The 15387-nt window shown below is 44.4% G+C and overlaps 1 long non-coding RNA gene across 1 annotated transcript in view; it reads left to right on the top strand.

Moving 5' to 3' along the window:
* The first annotated feature begins 1127 nt into the window (after positions 1 to 1127).
* LOC110212900 (uncharacterized) overlaps positions 1128 to 15387 on the top strand; it is a 28204-nt gene continuing 13944 nt past the window's right edge. Inside the window, exon 1 of the long non-coding RNA XR_002325792.2 lies at positions 1128 to 1239. This is a non-coding gene — a long non-coding RNA (uncharacterized LOC110212900). The remainder of the gene's footprint in view (positions 1240 to 15387) is intronic.

Below are 15387 nucleotides of genomic sequence, written 5' to 3'. Positions count from 1 at the left end.
GTCCTTTTCTTTTGAGAATATGCTCTTTCATCCTCTGACAGTTTCTTAAGCATGTGGAATAATCCCAGAGTATTAGAATGGCTTTTCCTCCATATCTGAAGTTCTTTCTCTAGGCCATTTGCAAAATTTGTTGCTTAGCACACACATTATTCAATCTAATATCACATGTCTTGGAGTATGAAGCACAACTTTTCCCTGGTGTTGATATGTGGATTCTCTCAGTCCATCTTTGGTCTGTATTCAAAAGTTCCAGATTGTTTTTTTATTTCTCACATTGTGTCATTCAGATTTTAAAACTGTGTCTTTCAGGGGATTTGTGATTGTTATCACATTGAATCTTTTTTTTTTTGGCTAAGTAATGGGGTTAAGTGACTTGCCCAGGGTCACACAGCTAGTAAGTGTTATGTGTCTGAGGTCGGATTTGAACTCAGGTCCTCCTGAATCCAGGGCCGGAGCTCTATCTACTGTGCCACCTAGCTGCCCCCTATCACACTGAATCTTGTCTTTGAGGCTACTTGATTCTGTGGAATTGAAATTCTAGACCTACTATTTTTGTTCTTTGAAAAGTTTGACATTACTGAAAAGGCAGCAAGGTGGTACAGTGGTTAGAGCAGTGGGCCTGGAATCAGGAAGACTTGAGTTCAGATCTGGCCTACCATTTAGTAGTGACCTCAGGCAAGTCACTTAAAAAAAAAAAATTTATTTGCCTCAGTTTCCCCAAATGTAAAATGGGCGTAATAACAGTACCTAGCTGCCAGGATCAGATGAGATGTTTGTACGTCATTTAGCACAGGGTCCGGCACATACCAGGCACGGAATAATTGCTTGTTTCTCAGCCAACAAAGGGACAGGGGTGAGCTATAAATTACCCTGCTGAAGGCCTGTGGAAAGCCTTGTTGCTGACAGTGAAGCATCTTGTGTAACTTGCTGGAATAAACCGTCTGTTAATGTTTTACCTTTTTCTCCCAGTGTTACAGAAATGCCCCTTGACCTCGGAGCCTCCCTCACTTAGTAGCGAGTGCGCCACGTGTACTTTCGTTTGTCTGTGTACTTTGCACCCGCCTTTCTTTAATTTTTTTGTTTGTTTTTTTCTTCTGTTCAATGTTTAGCCTTGTGTCATTCAGGAAGAAACTTTTTCCGTGATCTCAGACTTTGTATTAGGGTTGAATGCTTTCTCCTTGACAGCCATCAGAAATAAAGAAGCTCACTTCCAGTACGTAGCCAGAAGCACAATACCAGGTTGGTTTTTCCCCTCCAATACGCGGGCTTGGGTAGCATAGTGTCTAGAACCAGATAGGAAGACCTGGGTTCAAGTCTTGCCTCTGATACATATTCACAGCATGACCCTGGGCAAATCACAGACCCCAGCACTCTAAGCAAGTTGCTGAGAAAGAGCTCAATACATATTTTAGAGGGAGTTTCCTCCCCCTGGGAATTCCCTATATGTGTGGTTTTGGTGTTTGGTCATTTTTCAGTTGTGTCCAACTCTCTGTGACCCCATTTGGGGTTTTCTTGGCAAAGACACTGGAGTGGTTTGCCATTTCCTTCTCTAGCTCGTCTTACAGGTGAGGAAACAGAGGCAAACAAGGTGAAGTGACTTGCCCAGTGTCACACAGTTAGAACGTGTCTGCGGCTGGATTTGAACTAAGGTCTTCCTGACCCAGGTCCAGCGCTCCATCCGTTGCACCTGGGGGCATCCCATCTGAATTCCCAACTCTGGCTTGTGTGAAATGAGTGCATTCTTCTAATGTCGTCGTTTGTTTCTCTTCTTCCAAACTTCCTTCCACTTCAGTACTTTGGTACCTCCCGTTTTTTCATTCTCTCGCAGACTGTACGTCTCTGGGGCTGCCTCCTGGGGGAGACCTTCCCTAAGGCCACTCCCCTCCCTGCCCCAGCTACTAGCGCCTTACCCCAAAACTTCCTTTGTGCTTTTTTAAAATTCTGAACTTAACGACACCAAATAAAGCAGTCATTTTAATATACAGAGTAGGACAGAGAAGGGAGATGGTTCATGAGCCTGTCAATCTGATCTACAACTGCTTTTCCTTGTGAGCACTTGAATTGGCTTTCCAGGTACTTCTAGGTGGGCATATCATTTCACCGTGCAGAATGTAAGCTTCTCGAGGGCAGGGGTCGTGTCTTTTTGTCTGTATCCCCAGTCCCTTCTACAATGGGCTCTTCCTCTCTATTGGGTTGAACTGAATTTTTCTGACCACTAGGTGGTGCCCACACTACAGAGTTGGACAGCTTTCAAAACGGGATCCCAAAGGTTGGGGGAAAAGTGGGGTGTTTGTTATATAGTAGAGTCTCCCCTCTCCCCTCCCCACCATGGTTGGAGAGCCCACTGTTCCTGTTTTCATTATCACCTCACCCTATTTACCTTTAGGAAAAAAGGAAAAAACTTTCCTTTCTTGCCTCTGGACTCAGAGCAGAATTCTAGTTCCTATCTAGGAAATGTCTGAGATTTGAACTCAGGTCTTGCTGACTCCAGGCAGAGTGCTCTATCTAGATAAGGAAACTGAGGCCTAAGAAGAAGAAGTGATTTGCCCAAAGTTATACAGACATAGTAAGCATCAGAAGTGGAATTTGAACTCAGGATCCTTTGATTCCAGAACCTAAAAAGGCTAGCTTCCACAAGCCTCCCTCTGATCCTGACTGCAACTGCTCCCTAGCTATGGGCCTGCTAGGTTTCTGTGGCCAAAAGTTCAGCCTCTAGCTAACCTTCCGGGAAGGAACTCTGCCCTAGGCTGGGCTGGGCTTCCTACAACACACCTGGAGTCTGCACTGAACTGGGAAACCTCACCAGCCAGCGAGGTCGGACCTGCCCAGCGTGCCCTGCCCCTGGTGCAGCCAGCAGGAAGTGGGTCCCTTCCAGGCCAGGAGGAGGATGCAGGGACAGCCTCCTGTGGCGCAGACCCCCGGCTAGAAGGCCACTGGCGCTCTGCTCCTCCCCAACCCTCACTGGGCCGCCACACAGACTACGCTCATCTTTATGCCTGGCGCTGTGCTTCCTCCACACCTCCTCGGCTCTGGGTCACCTTCCAGACCACGTCCCTTCCTCACCCCAATATCTCAACCAAGAAGCATGCATGTCAGACGTGTCCTGGGCAAGTCACTTCACCTCTGCCTGCCTCAGTTTCCTCATGTATAAAATGGGGATCATAATAACACCTAGCTCCCAGGGTTGTTGTGAGGATCCAGTGAGAGAATATTTGTAAAGTGCTTAGCACTGTGCTCAGCACATCATTAGTTATTATTTTATTATTAAATTAGAATTTATAATTAAATATATTTAGTAATACATAGTAGGCACTTTATAATGTTTGTTTCTTCCTCCCTCCCCCCTTCTTCCTTCCTCCCTCCCTCCCTTCTTTCCTTCCTTCCTTCTTTCCTTTCTTCCTTCCTTCTTCCTCCCTTCCTTCTTTCCTCCCTCCCTCCCTTCTTCCTTCCTCCCTTCCTCGATGTGTCTCTGCCTTCCCCTAGATTGTCTTCAGGTTGTGAAGCACACTTCACAAAGTCACCAAATTTGAGCACCAGAAGGGACCTTGAGGTCTAGCTAGTCTTAACAGATACACCAGAAGACCCCCCCAGTATAACATGCCAGAAAACTGATCATTCATTCAGCGTCTCCTTGAAGACCTCCCAGGACGAAGAACGCCCAGCCTCTCCCTGCCTAGGGTCCCTAGGAAATTCTTAATGGAAGTGGAGCTGCACCTGACCTCTTTGCAGTTTCCTCCCCCGTTCTGCCCTGCCCCACCCCCATCCAGGCTCCATTCCCCGATCCTTCTCTGGGGCCAAACAGAACAAACCTAGTCGTCTTCCACAAGGCAGATCCCTCAGATACTGGATTTGAACACAACTACCAAGTCGCCTCCTGACTCTTCTCCCGGCTAACGCGTTCAGTTTCTTCAAATGGCCCATATCTATCATGGACTCCAGGCCCCTCCCTGTCCCGATTGCCTTGCTCTGGACGATCAGGCCCATCAATGTCCTTCTTAAACCGTGGAGCTTAGAATCTGCAGCTTCTCCCAAGGGCCTTCAGCTGCCGCCTCCTGCATCTCCCAGTGTCCCTCCCGTCCAACCCCCAGTGTTCTCTGTCCTTCAGATTCCCTTGAATTTTTTAATTTAATTTTAATTTAATTTAAGAAGGAAACTTCTGTGCCTGGATTGTGTCCCCCAGAAAAGTGGAAGCATCAGGATGCCAAGAACAGTGTCGAGTTGTATCAAAAGCAGCTCCTGATTCTGACTGGGGACAATCTTTCCTTCCCGCCATGGGGAAAGCCCTGAGTCTGCAATAATGTAGATGTCATAGGGTTAAAGACCTACAGCTGGAAGAGCCCTCAGGGGTCATCGAGTCCAACCCCCTCATTTTACAGAGGGGGAAACTGAGGCCTGGGGAGAGGCAGTGACTGCCCATGGTCTTAGAGGGAGTCAGCCAGAAAGCTAGTCAGTGGGGCCTATGGATTGACCCTTTCACAAAAAGGTCACTATTCTTTCAAGGACGTTCACCTCCAAAGTCCAGATGTTTATTCCACTGAACATTCTCACGTCAGGAACATCTGTCTTCTTTTCAACTTCATGGCCTGGCCTTGGGTCGGAAATAAACAGCTGTCTCATATACAAACGACTTTTGTGTCCATCTGCAGCTCTCTTTTAAGGCTGTGGTAGGATAAAGGAGTGGCTTGCACTCCCATGTTTGCTCCTTGATGAACCCTTTCATCAAAGGCTTTTTAAAGACAAACAGTGGTGTGGCTGGTGTTTATTTAGCACTGTTTACAGAAGGCTTTTGGTACAGGAGCTTGCTTGGTCTTTCCAAGGAGTCAGTGAGGTGGGTTGTTCCCGTAAGGCTTTAAGATTTGCAAAGCATTTTACATATATTATCTCATTTCATCACAGCAACTCTTCGAGGAAGGTGCTATTATTATCTTCATCTTACAGATGAGGAAACTGAGGCTGAGAAACATGAAATGACTTGCCCAGGATCACACAGCTAGTGAGTGTCTGAAGCTGGATTTGAATTCGGGCCTTCCTGACTCCATGCCTAGTGTTCTATCCACTGAGCCAGCTAGGAAGCTGTACATAAGAGAAACTCACAGTTTCCTACGCAATCCTCTTTTTCTGTTCTACTTTGTATATGGAAATGCTCATTTTATTTGCTGAGAATTGGTTTGTTGAGAATAAGTTTAAAAAAAAAAACCCAGAATGGTTGATCTAATGCATAGCTCCACCAGAAATGCTGTTAGTGCAAGGAGACAGAATCCTGAAAGGCTGCCATCCTTTCTCCCACTGTGCCCAGCAGCGCAGCCCAAACTTGTTCCTCTGTCTCTGTCGGTCTCTCTTCTTTACATCTCTGCACTTACTGTACAGCGAGCTAGGTCGGTAGCACAGTGCACAGAGCGCCGCGCTTGGCATCAGGAATTCCTGTGTTCAAATCTGGCCTCAGACACTTATCAGTGATGTGACTCAGGGCAAGTTACTTAACCCTGTCTGCCTCAGTTTCCTCAACTGTAAAATGGGAATAACAACAGCACCTACTTTTCAGGTTCATTGTGGAAGCTCGAAAGAGATAATCTTTGTAAAAAAAAAAAGATTAAGTGCTTAGCACAGTGCCTGGCTCACCTAGACGCTACATAAATGTTTATTCCCTTCCCTATACACTTGCATGAATTACTGTGGTCAAAAAAATGTTATCACCTGGTAGTTGACTCTGAATATTTGTTGTTTAGTCATATCCGACTTTTCGTGACCCCATTTGGGGTTTTCTTGGCAAAGATACTGGTTTGCCATTTCCTTCTCCAGCTCATTTGACACATGAGGAAACTGAGGCAAACAGGTTATGTGACTTGCCCAGGGTCACACAGCTGGTGTCTGAGGCCAAACTTGAGCTCAGGAAGAAGAGTCTTCCTGACTTCAGGCTGCCGCTCCGTGCATGTACTATGGCGCCACCCAGGTAGGCTTTAAAAGGAGAACAGAAATCAGAAGAAAAAATTATTCCTTCATCTATTGTAAAAGTGTCATTTGACATGCAGGTATAATGCAACCATCCAAGCTATCAGTGCAGTGGCCAGGTTTTATATTTGTCCACATGAGCATTCAGGTTACAAGATTTGTGGTATCCCAGTCACAAACTCTCCCAGACTTCTTTGGCTCTAAAGTACACATCTTCATCTGGGGGGGAGGTGGACCAGAGGCCTCTTGTCAGTTCAGATTTTCTGACTGCTTGAGCCATTCGAGGTGTGAATCTTCTGAAGGGATTTTAGCAGGGGCTGGCTTCAGGCGCTCCGTCTCTCCTGGACTCAGTCAGGGGAAATGAGCAATCTCTGAAATCCAACCGCATCAGCCCGTGTCGGCCTCTCCTTTTTCATCTGCTGCTCTGAACATGATGCCCCTCCCAGGATCAGCTCATCGTCACCTCTGAGCTTACCACCAGGCGTGGCTAACTGAAACCTTGATTGGCACCGCCCCTCTCAGCCTCCCACCCCTCCGATTGGGTACCCAACTCTTCTCAATGCCTTCTCCCCTCCCCCACCCTTTCTTGTTTCCTTCCCTGCGTCTCTCCTCCAGTTAGACTTGTAAGCTCCTTGAGGGGGCAGGGAGTATTTTTTAAACTAATTGTTTCCCTAGCACTTAGCCGTTAGTAGGTGCTTAATAAATGTTGATTGGATTGGGCTCTCAACTGAGTCTTCTGCCTCGGGGCTGAGCCTCATATATTATTCTGTCACCAATTCTTGCATATCAAGCTTATTTCTACAATCAAAATGGGAACTTTCCAAATGTAGGTTTCAGATAAGATGTATCTTTTTTCTTTTATTTCCTACACTATTCCTAACAGTGCTAGGTATAGAATAGGTTTTCAATACCTACTGTTTGGTTAATGAATGGCCTTTGGAGCACTGAGGCAATTGAGAAGTTTCTCAGGCTGATTCCAATTTTAACCAGGGCCAGCCTGGGCGACCAGGAGTCCAAGCTATGGGAAACACTTTGTTATATATTGCTTGGAAAACCTTATTATTCTATTGTTTGAACCTAACCTCATGGGCTAGAAATTGTCTAACTCAAAGCTTACTGTGAGTCATTTTGAGCTGGAGATTACTAAAAGAAATGCATGAATCCCACCCAGGTCTTTTCTTGGGTCCACCCAAAACTTATTTTTGTCTTCACTCAAGTTTTATTGAATATTTATACTTACCTGCAGATGTACATCTCAAGCAAATTGCCTCCATGCAGCAGTATGTGTGCTTATGTCAGAGTGTGAATTCTATATAAAATGAGACTTGACAGAGATTGAGGGGAGCCACACCTTTTTCTGGCTCTCTCCTCTGCTAAATGGCTTAATAAAATTCTAAAAGTCTTGTCAGGTTTGGAGTTTGTTCTGGATACAAAAGACTGCTTTTGAATAATAATGACAGACATCTAGAGCTGTCAAAAGTGACTTTTGGGGAGAACAAAACCAACTCCCATCTTGTGCAATATTTGCTGTTATTGTCTAAATGTACTGAATGTCCCTTTCAGTACCTCCCTACCTTCAATCGCTTTACAGTTACAAAAAAAAAAACCTCATAGGACTTCAAATGGTTCCTTGGAACTTATCCAATTTATTCTATCTAATAAGAAATATAGTAGGAACTTAACAAATGCTAATTATCTGACTGATGTCCTTGAGTCATATCCAACTCTCCATGACCCCATTTGGGGTTTCCTTGGCAGAGATACTGGAGTGGTTTGTCATTTCCTTCTCCAGTCCATTTGACAGACGAGGAAACTGAGGCAAGCAGGTGAAGTGACTTGCCAAGAGTCACACAGCTAGGAAGTGTCTGAGGCTAGATTTGAATTCCTGAAGATGAATTCCAAGCCCAGTGCTCTAACCACCATTGCCTGCTTTAGTCTGGTGTAAATGGTTATTGCCAAAGACCTTGGAAACCGTTTAAGCACCCTTTTTCTTTTGCTAAAAATATGCCTTAGTGTTATAAGAAATGATGAACAGGCTGATTTCAGAAAAACCTGAAAGACTTGTGTGGTCTGATGATGAGTGAAGTGAGCAGAACCAAGAGGACGTTGTACACAATAATAGCCATGTTATGCGATGACTAATATTGATAAACTTAACATCCCCAAAGGCCTCGTGATGGAAAACGCTATCCACATCCAAAGAAAGAACTATGGAAGTTGAATGCAGATTGAAGCATACTATTTGCTATTTTTTTTTCTCTTCTGTTGAATTTTGTTTCCTCTTTCTGGTGGTTCCTCCCGTTGGTTCTAATTCTTACTTACAACATCACTAATGTGAAAATATGTTTAATAGGAATGTATATGTATAGCCTATTTCAGATTGTGTGCCGTCTTGAGGAGGGTGGTGGGGAGGAAGGGGGAGAAAAATTTAAAACTCAAAAGTATATGGAAGTGATTGTTGATAAATCAAAACAAATTAATAAAAAAAAAGAATTGGGTCAAATTATAGTGGAGATAAAGGACAGTTTTTGCTTTATTTGAAAAGGTAAAGCTTTTAGTGTTTCTGCATTGCATAAAATATAAGACTTTGGATTGAAAAAAATCTATGCCTTTCCTGATCTTACCCCAAACTGCTTTGTAGCCTGCCTAATCTTGCCTAAACCCTGAGAATTCTTGCAGCAGAGTGATCCATGTACATGTAAGAGCTGCGGCAGCGTAGCATAGGGGAATATAGAATCAGGAACAGCTCGGGGTTCTAGCATGTACCAGCGGTGGGACCCTGAGCAAGTCACTTAGTGTCTGCCCTTGGAGGCCACCATCTGAGACTAGAAATGAGAAGGTGCTGACCCACTCAGGTGGATGGAGCTCCTGCCCTGGGGACTTCCCTGTGTCGGTGAAACCAGAGCTTTAGTCCCTCTCTTTGTTCTACAGAGACTTTGTCCCAAAGGGCTTTATAGACATTTTCTCATTTGAGCCTTACAACAAATGTGTGAGATAGGCACTACCCCCCACCCCAATTTATGCAAGGAATCTACACCTTGGTTAGATACACAGCAGGCAGCTAGGTAGTGCAGTGGATAGAACGCTCTGGGCCTGGAGTCAGGAAGACTCATCTTTGTGAGTTCAAATCTGGCCTCAGACACTTCCTAGTTGTGTGACCCTGGGCAAGTCACTTAACCTCTGCTTGCCTCAGTTTCCTCCTATGTAAAATGAGCTGAGGAAGGAAATGGCACACCACTCCAGTATCTTTGCCAAGAAAACCCCACATGGGGTCACAAAGAGTCAGACACAACTAAACAACAGCACAGCTGTTAAGTGTCCAGACTAGGATTGGAGACTCAGTTCATGCCGTCTTTCAAATGGAAATCTGATTGGAACCCCTAATCCCAGGGAGGATAAACTCTTGGAATGCCTGGCTTCTGTCTTTAGGGTTAAAAAAAAAAACGTTCCAGTTGGCATTCCCGAGGTGCGTGCAGTCTCTCTTTTAAGGAATCCGAGGATATGGGTTCAGATCCCACCTCTGATATTGACCACCTGTGTGATCTTGGACAAACCTGTCTGGTCCTCAGTTTCCCCATCTGTAAAATGAAGAGTTGGATTAGATGTCTTTTGAGGCCCCTTTTAGTTCTAAGTCTCTGATCTGGTAAATGAGCTGGAGCTGAAAATGACTTTATCTGACATCATTCCTCCATGAGAATTTTGTGTTCACAATTCAGTTACTGGTTTCTTTTGTGTTTTAGAGTAAGATAGCCTCTCTGTGCCTCAGTTTCCCCCTAGACCCAAAACAAAATGGATGCAGTCTGAATATTCACACTGGGGACTCCTAACCAGAAAGGAAAATAGGATGAGGTTGGACACTAGAGAAAAGGCATGAAAATAGTATAAAGAACTTTAATGAAAAAGGACATAGTTCCCTTCTCTTGTGCTTGGATAGATAGATGGATGGATGAATAGATAAAGAGAGATACAGAGGCAGAGGGAGGGAGAGACAGAGAGAGAGATTGAAAGAGAGAGAGCACTGATTATGTGCCAGGCACTGTGTTTAGTGCTTAAGGATGCAAATATAAGAAGACAAGATGGTCCTTACCCACAAGGTGCTTCCACTCTAACAGGGGAAGACAAGACATAATGGGAAGCTGGAAGGTGGAGGGGAGGGCACCCACAATGCTACAAGGCTATTGGTGAGGAGGTAGAGCAGGAGTGAGCTGAGCTGGGAGGGAAGTCAGCATGGCTGAGGGTCCTCCTGAAATAGCAATGCTGGTCAGGCCCTCACCAATCGGGAGAGCAAGAATCTGTTTTTAAATGGACCACCAAACTGGTTTAACCCAGTTCAAAAGGAAGCTAAAGGGCAAGTGGGCAGGAAGAAATCAGGATCCTACTGAAGAGGTCCAAGGCAGAGGGCAAAACCCATCATCTCTGAATCGGCTTCTTCAGCTGCAAAACAGGACGCAGCAAAGTAACAAAGTGCACCCGGGCTCAGGAAGGTCTGAGTTCAAATGTGGCCTCAGACAATGACCCTGAGGAAATTAGTTGAGGTCTGTCTGCCTCAGTTTTCCTGCCTGTAAAATGGGGATAATAACAGCACCTACCTCCCAGGATTGTTGTAGGGATCAAATAAATATCTGCAAACCTTGAAATGCTATCTAAACACTAGCTATGATTATTATGGGGAAGATGCAGTACAGCGAAACTCTCCAAAGAGGGCACATTTAATAATATACCTTCAGCTTCCTTTCCAAAGGGTTCTGCAGAGACTGCATTTCAGGAACGCCAACTGGCACATTTTAACAATTATTATTTCTGAATACTGACAGGATCAGATGCGCAAGTAGGAATACAAATTCACTGGCCCTCACTTTATACCGGGCCAGCCACCCGAGAAGAAAGGGTCATTTCTCACGTCATTAATCTGGAGGGACTGATGGCTAAAAGGCATCTTTACTTATTCGGGAGGACCAGTTATTTGAAAAGCCATCAGAGACTAAATGATCTCTATTCGTCCCAGATAAAGGTCCACCAGTTGGCTGATGTCCAACTGAGCTGTGTATAGTGTTCTGGAGCTGGCCTTTCTGTTCTCAAGCTAAAGAACGTTGTCATACTGTCGTTAAAGGCTCCCAGAGCATCCTAAGGTGTTAAAAAGTATCTCGAGCTTAAGGATGAAAGTATGAGCATGTTAGCACTCTGGGTCCAAGGAGTGCTGTTCCAAAGTGCTCAGTTCAAATCACCAGGCATTAAGGGGCTATGATGTGCCATGCACTAGGCTGGGTGCTAGGGGTGCAAAGAAGAAAATGAAAAACCCTTTCCCTCAAGGAGATTACATCCTCTTGGGGAGAAATGATAGGTAAATAAATACAAAAGATGCAAAGTGGTATCTGGATAGAAAGAAGACTAAAAACAGTGGTGGTGGGAGGGGGATCAGGAGAGGCTGGGTACAGGCAATGACGTTTGAGATGAATTTTGAAGGGAGTGAAGGATTCCAAAATGTTGAGATAAGGAGGGAACAGACTGTAGGCTTCCCGGCATGGAGAACAGCCTGGGCAAAGCCATGGAAGCTGGAGAAAAAATGGAAACCAACGCCATCAATTAAATCAATAAACCATTAACATGAATATCCAGGTACCAACACAGAACTTACTCATCTTTGGTTCTTGGATGCCAGCTTGGCAATGAACCTTAGCTGAAATACACATGACTTCTACAATGTGACTGACATGTTCATTTTGAGAATGGCTGATTCCATGTGATACCCTTACAGAGACACAATGGAACCATGCCCAGCCTAACTGGGTTGCTCCTGTTGTTAGAGAATGATAACTGCATAACATTCAAACAAGTGGAAAATCTCAGCAATGTTCCTTTTACCCACTGGGCTCTACAAAGCTCCAAAGGCTTGGGATCACATTAGGAGTCTGCCCTCACCTTCCTTGGGGCCAACACAGTTCGGAATGAAGCAGTACACTGTCAGCCAGTCAGTCAGCAAATATTTATTAAGTATTTACCAAGAAAAATCATCTTTGGAGAATGCTACCCATGGGCAAAGAAAGAACTATGGAGTGTGAATGCAGATCGAAGTATACTATTTGCTATTTTTTTTTCTTCTCTTGTGTTTTGTTACCTCTTTCTAGTGGTTCCTCCTATTGATTCTAATTCTTCCCTACAACATCACTAATGTGAAAATATGTTTAATAGGAATATATATGTAGAGCCTATATCAGATTTCATGCCATCTTGGGGAGGGAGGGAGGGGAACAAAAATTTAAAACTCAAAAGCTTGTGGAAGTGACTGTTGATAAATCAAGTTAATAAAAAAATAAATATTTTAAAAAGCATCTTTTAAAATTCAATTCTATTTTATTTTCAGTTACAAATTCTCTACCTCCACCCCCCACCCACTGAGAAGGCAAGAAAAACAAAACCCATTCCAAATATCTATAGTTGTGTAAAACATAGCTAAGTTATGTTAGCTAAGTCCAAAGAGAGAGAGAGAGAGAGAGAGAGAGAGAGAGAGAGAGAGAAGAAAGTATGCTTCAGTCATCTCCTGCATCCATTACTCCTCTGTGTGAAGGTGGGCCCCATGTTTCATTTTGAGTCCTCTGGAACTGCTCATTGTGTGGATCAGAGTAGCTAAGGCTTTCACAGTTGTGAAAGTCTGTGGCTGCTAAGTCTTGTGTGATCCTGATTGTGGCAACGTGATACTTGAATTCTTTCTTGCTTGCAGTATTTTTCCCTTGACTGAGGAGCTCTGAATACTGACTGTAATATTCCTGGGAGTTTTCATTTTGGGAGGTAACCAGTAGATTCTTTCAACTTCTACTTTGCCCTCTGGTTCTAAGATACCTGGGCAATTTCCTTTTATGATTTCTTGAAATATGATGTCTAAGCTCTTTAGATTTGTTCATGGCTTTCACACAGTTCAGTGATTCTTAAATTATCTCCTCTGTCTGTGTCCATGTCAGTTGTTCCTTCTTTGAGATAGCTCACATTTTCTCATATTTTTTCAGTCTTTTGACTTTTATTTTATTATTTCTTGATGTCTCATGGAGTCATTAGCTTCCACTTAACAAATTCTACTTTTCAAAGAGATATTTTCTTCAGTAAGGTTTTCTACCTCTTTTTCTAAGCTGTTAATTCTCTTTTTACGTATTTCTTTCCTACTAACCCTTGCCACTTTTCCCATTGTTTCCTCTACTGTTCTCACTTGGTTTTTAAAATCATTTTTTAGCTTCTTCAACTCTTTTAGGAATTCCTGTTGGACTTTTGTCCAACCTGAATTTATCTTTGAGACTTTACTTGTAGATTTTTAAGTCATTCTCTTCTGTGTTTGTGCCTTGAGCTTTCCTGTCACCATAATAGCTCTTTATGGCCAGGTTCTCTTTGTTTGTTTGCTCTTCTAGCCTGCTTCTTGATTTTGGACTTTATATTAGTGCTGATCTCTGCACACTTCTGGGAAGAATGTCTGGCCCAAGCTTCTATCCTCTTGTGTCTTTCTGCTGCTTTAATAGCACTGGCTGGGGGCCTACAAACTTCTAGTACCCAAAGTGATGTGATTCATGAGGAGGTCTGTTCACTGTCCTCCTGGTCTGAGTTGTGCAAGTTTGGGCCTATCACCTTGTTTGTGGTTGGGAGTTTCAACAGGCTCTGCTCAACTCGGCCACTATTGACCTGATGGGAGGCTCTGCAGGTTTTGGTCTGGGACATTGTGCTCTGCTCCTGGGACCAGAGCCACAGAGCTACTGTTTGTTCCTGTCTATCTTCAATGCATAGGTAGGGCCCATGCTCACAACTGCTCCTCTCTAGTCTAGATCTGGGTGACAGAGCTGCCAGAGGGTACCTGTTCCTTCAACCAGGACTTGCTCAGAGATCCTCTGGCATCTTCCTGCCCCAGAACTTCCTACTCTGGGTCCATTCTTGGCCCTTTCTCAGTCCCCGGGTGCTGGAATGCTCTCTCCATGGCTGCCATGGCTCTTCCTCATGTCAGCAGACCTCTCCATCATCTTCCTAAGCTGCTCTGAGCTGGAAAAATGGCTTGCTGTGATATCTTGGCTTTCCCAATCAGAATTCAATCTGGTGCATTCTCTGGATCTTTATCAAGGAGGTGTAAGGGGAGAGCTAAATTCTAATTAATTAATAGGGATGGAGAAAGACTTCCTGTAGAAGGTAAAATTTTAGTTGGGACTTAAAGGAAGTCAGGGAAGACAGGAGATAGAGATGAGGAGTGAAAGAATTCCAGGCAGGGAAGACAGACAGTAAAAACTCCCAGGTTTGAGAGATGCAGAGTCCTGTTCACAGAATAGCAAGAAAACCAGTATTATGGGATTGAAGATTATGTGAGCAGAGTATAAGGTGTAAGAAGACAGGAAAGGTAGGGTGAGAGCTAGGCTCTAAAGGGGTTTGAATGCAAAACTGAATTTTGCATTTGATTCTGGAAGTGATAAGGAACCAGTGGAGTTTACTGAGTATGGGAGTGACATGGTCAGATTGCACTTTAAGGAGGTCATTTTTGGCAGCTGAATGTTGGATGGACTGGAGCAAGGAGAGATACGTGGCAAGCAGACGAATGAGCAGGCCATTGCAATAGTTGGGGCATGAGGTGATAAGGGTCTGCATCAAGATGGTGGCAGCATCAGAAGAGATAAAACAGTGTATCAGAGGGATGCTGTGAAGATGAAATTGACCTGGCACTGGTTTGGCCATTGTGGGGTGAGGCAGTGAAGAATCCAGGATGACTCCTAGGTTGGGAGCCTGAGGGGCTGGGAGGGTGGTGTTCCCCTCTACAGTCATAGGAAAGTTTGGAAGCAAGTGGGAGGGAGTGTCTGGGGAGAAAGAGTTCAGTTTTAGACACATTGAGCTTAGAATCGATGTCTACTTGAGATCCAGTTTGAGGTATCTGAAAGATGTTTGGAGATGTGAGATTAGAGGTGAGCAGAGAATTTAGGACTGAAGAGGTAGATTCGAGCCTCGGCAGCATAGAGATGATAATTTAATCCATAGGAGTTGATGAGACCATTGAGTGAAGCAGTATTGAGGAAGAAGAGGAAAAAGACCAAGATGGAGCCCCATCAGCACCCACAGTTAGTGGGAGTAACCTGGATAAAGATCCAGCAAAGGAGACCGAGAAGCAGAAGATAAGGGGGAGCTGAACCAGGAGAGAGGCATACAAAGACCCAAAAAGGAGAGAGGATCAAGGAGGGGGGAGTGATCCATGGGGTCAGAGGCTGCAGAGAGTCCAAGGAGAATGAGGATGGAGCAGAGGCAGCTATAAGGTCACTGGCAGTTTTGGAGAGAGCAGATTCAATGGAATGTTAAGGTCGGAAGCTGGATCATAAAGAGTTAAAAAGACAGGGAGGAGAGAAAGTGGAGGCACCTATTGTAGAGGCTTTCTCAAGGAGGTTAGCCACAAAGGGCAGAAGAGAAAGAGGCCAATAGTTAAGCGGGATG

This window comes from Phascolarctos cinereus, unplaced genomic scaffold, assembly GCF_003287225.1.
Source record: "Phascolarctos cinereus isolate Bilbo 61053 unplaced genomic scaffold, phaCin_HiC Scaffold_5;HRSCAF=322, whole genome shotgun sequence".
Taxonomy (NCBI): Eukaryota; Metazoa; Chordata; class Mammalia; order Diprotodontia; family Phascolarctidae; genus Phascolarctos; species Phascolarctos cinereus.
Note: the sequence above shows the minus strand (reverse complement) of the source record. Positions and strands in the feature narration are given on the sequence as shown.